The sequence below is a fragment of the Benincasa hispida genome, chromosome 8 (genome assembly GCF_009727055.1).
Source record: "Benincasa hispida cultivar B227 chromosome 8, ASM972705v1, whole genome shotgun sequence".
Classification (NCBI taxonomy): domain Eukaryota; kingdom Viridiplantae; phylum Streptophyta; class Magnoliopsida; order Cucurbitales; family Cucurbitaceae; genus Benincasa; species Benincasa hispida.
This window is the reverse complement of record NC_052356.1, coordinates 28,202,984-28,206,904: the sequence shown is the minus strand read 5'-3', so window position 1 is coordinate 28,206,904 and position 3,921 is coordinate 28,202,984.

The following is a 3,921-nucleotide window of genomic DNA, read 5'->3' as shown; positions in this document are numbered from 1 at the left end:
AAGGGGGATGCTCCCAGGGCACCACGAGGCTAAGCATGAATCTCACAGTGTGAACATACAGGGAGAAACGTGAGTGGAATCATAGACATATCAGATACATCTCTTCCTCTCACCGAGTATTTTATAACCAAGGGTTTAATTTACTTAGAAAAAACACGGCTAAGGATTTTAACTAAGTGACCTTTAGGTTTGCCTAAGAGTAAATTTTACCTGGGATAGTTTAACAACTTTTGATCATCATCCATTAAACTCTATAACGGAGTCTTTGATCAATTTTCGCATGCTTGTAGAAAATCTATCTAATTCACCTTTCTAGGTAGGTTCCCAGGTAGGGGTGTTCCATTTCCATCAGTTTAAGAACCCCAGCCTAGACAGAACCCACCTTAGACAAAAGGTCCTTTATAGATAGATTGAAAAAAAATTTAATTTCTTATGCCAATCAATTTAATCCTATTAAACCGATTTTAAAAGATTAATCTAGGTTACTAAACTCTTTAGAACCATTTGAACTTAGGTCTATCTCAATCCAATTTTAAAACCCTTTTAAAAAACTTGAGTTCACCCTAAATCTGCATGCAACTTTTTATTATTGATTTTAGTTCTAATTTCCTTTGTAACACTTATAAACGGAAACAACCAAAACCACAATGCAAAGCTAACATATGCAAGGCATTCATAACGATTATAAACAGCCTAAGTGTCATGCTCAATGCATTGTTCATTCATTGCTACTTCTTTTATATAACACTTATACAAAATCAGCAACGAAACAAGCATAACATGCTTCCATTCACCCTTAGACTATAACACTTATAATAAAAGGATGATGCATGATAATGCTCACTGTATGCAAAATATAACTCTTATATTTCATGATGCATGCGCATGCTTTCATGTAATTTCTTCATGCTAGATTATAACATTTATAATACATGATGCATGAACAATTGTACAACCTAAGGTGGGATTTTAAACTATATGTCAAACATTTTTCTATATAAACATCATACATCACATGTATAATAAACAAATGTTGATGAAGCGGGTAGAATTAACTCAAATTTACAAAAAGTAAAGCTAACTATTACAAAAACAAGGAGTCTCCGATTCAAACAGGTGAAGCGAGTCTTGAATCGCCAGGGCGAAGTAACGCGTCTCCAACCATCGTTCACCAAACTCCCTGTGATCGTCTACACGAAAGAAAAAATGCTTCGCTCTATCGTGTACCTTTTACTAAGCGATGAAGGTATACGATCATCTAGCGCACTCTGCACAATGCTAGCCTTACATCATCGTCTAAACGACTACGATGTGGCAAAGCATCATCACCTAGATTGTAGCTTAGCGAGCACCTTTGTATCATTTACTGCGCGATCGTCTAGGTAGTAACTAAGCAATGAAGCAAGCTAACTACACGATCGTCTAGCACGCACCTTCTTCTAAACGATGAGCATCAAATGCTCCTACTACGATCGTCTACCTTCAGCGTGTACGTGATCGGGCAACCAACGCTACGCGATAGAGTAAACGATTTACCCCATCGTTAGCTAAACAATGGTATAGTAAATACTACATGATCGTATAGAAAAATCTACACGATCGCTTAGATAAATTCCAACGATCGTTTACCTTAGGCTACACGATAGGACCAACTCTTGGTCTTCTTCCTCATTGAGAACCGCATCTCCATGCTTCGAAACTTCATCACGAACGACTCAACTAACTCAAACTCTTTGAATTACAAACTCTATAGCATATTAATTACACCAAAAAACACAAGGGCCTTTACAAATTAACACTTTGTAATTGAAGAAAGCTTTAAACAAAGGCAATTAAAGGCGAAAAAATTCATCAACACCATCCACATATGTACTTAACAATTAGACACAAATGTAGAAAACTCACCATGACTGTAAAAGAAGTTCAAAACAGAATTGAAAATTGGAATACTAGAACAACCTAGCTCTAATACCAATTGAATGAAATCGAACACGAGGATTTCCATGAGCAGCGGAAGGATCTTTCCAAATTTCAATCGTATATGAACTTTAAAATCACAATCACAAACGGAAACATGCGATTATGCATAAAATAGAAATCACAGCATGCTTTACTACAGATCAAGGGAAGAATCAACAAACCTTTGCAGACTCATTTTCAAGTTCCTTGATCACGAACACTTGATCATAGCAACACAGCAACACACAAACGTTCGTCCAACACAACCGCTACAATGCACGAACACCGCACACTCAAACTAAGTGATTGCCAAGGTCACAAACACTCTGAACACCGCGAACAACCTCCACAGAACCTCGACAATGTCGAGTTGAGTATGACACCAACAAGAAAGTTACCTTGGTATTTTCGGTGTGAGAATCCAGAGGGTGGGCTCTATGTGGACTTGGTTTGAGACAGAAAACCGGAGGAACCACAATCGTGTAAACGATTGAGCAAATGGGAGATGGAACAACCTATCCTATAGGTCGATGCCCAATCGTTTAGGAAAAGCTATTCGATCGTCTAGAAAAACCTATGCGATCATTTAGCTCATCGTCTAGCTGAGTGTCTATCGTGTAAGAACACTCCACCATCGTTTAGCTAACTCCAAGTTGTTGCTTGGTAAATCTTATTTACTTAACAACTTCTCCGTGATAATTTTTCGAGAATGGAAATCTCAAAATCACAATTTTTGCAAATCTTATTTCTTCTATTTTCTTTTCTTACTAAAATTAGGAAAACATTTTTCCTTTTATCTCACGGTTACCATGAAACCACCAATAACCTCCCACTCAATTGATTATTAGAGAAAAGGAGATAATTATCTGGTAATTAATATTAATATAAATATAAATGATAACTAACTTACCATAATATATTTATAACCTATAGTTTTAATATTTCATCTCATGAAACATATAAACCATAGCTTTTTTTCCATTCCATGGAACTTAATGTAAATCTCATTTACATTAATCCTCCACTTGATGTATCTCATACACCATACCGATCATATCATATATAATTGAATTACCTCTTGTCAATTTGAACATTTCAAATCAACATCAAGAACTGATCCTCAACTTGAATCCATTGAGCTACCAAGGGAACCTTATGGACCTGTTCCAACGGTACGTGAATATTGACTAAACTCTTTAGTCACGGGATCCACCATCCGTTAACTGCCAAGCACTCCATTAAAGACCGATAGCTGAACTGTCCTTATACACATATATTATGTGTCCATCTTAACCAATCAATCCTTCACAGATCGCTCGTAAGAACAGCTCGGCCAATAACCTTATGCCCCTGTAGTTATATCTAACTCCTTAAGTACCATGAATCCTCTAATGAACATAAGTCATAGTTCTACTATGACTGAGTTCTCTCTTCCAAAGCGAAGTTGTGGCCACTATGTTCATCAGAATCAGCCCTTAAGAGAGCAATCTATCTACTTACCTCTGCTTTGAGGAAGGAGTGTGTAAGTGAGTTTCCAGCTCCTAGATCAAACAAGTCTCCAAAAAGGTAGGCATGTTGAGTTGGCAATCTGACCACTCTCGCTGATACTAATCAACGGACTGCCCTCAAAGGCAGGAGTTCCCAAAACACTCAGGATTGAGGTCATGTTACCTATGGTCGTTTAGATGAGATATAGGTCTCTAGTATCAATGGAGTTATATACAGAGTCTAGTCATCTTGTAGTCCAGTCTTATACAAACAATTTGTATAGGACACCCCCGCTCGCATGTCTCCACATGAATGGTCAGGATCTACCATTTGTAGTTGTCTACAACACTTGCGAACCTCTACAAAGCGGGTCGTATTCGTAGTGTCACAAAGATCAGATATCCCACCTTGATTCTTATACTACAGACCTATTTAGGTTATCATTTAAGACATGATCTACTTGTATATCACATA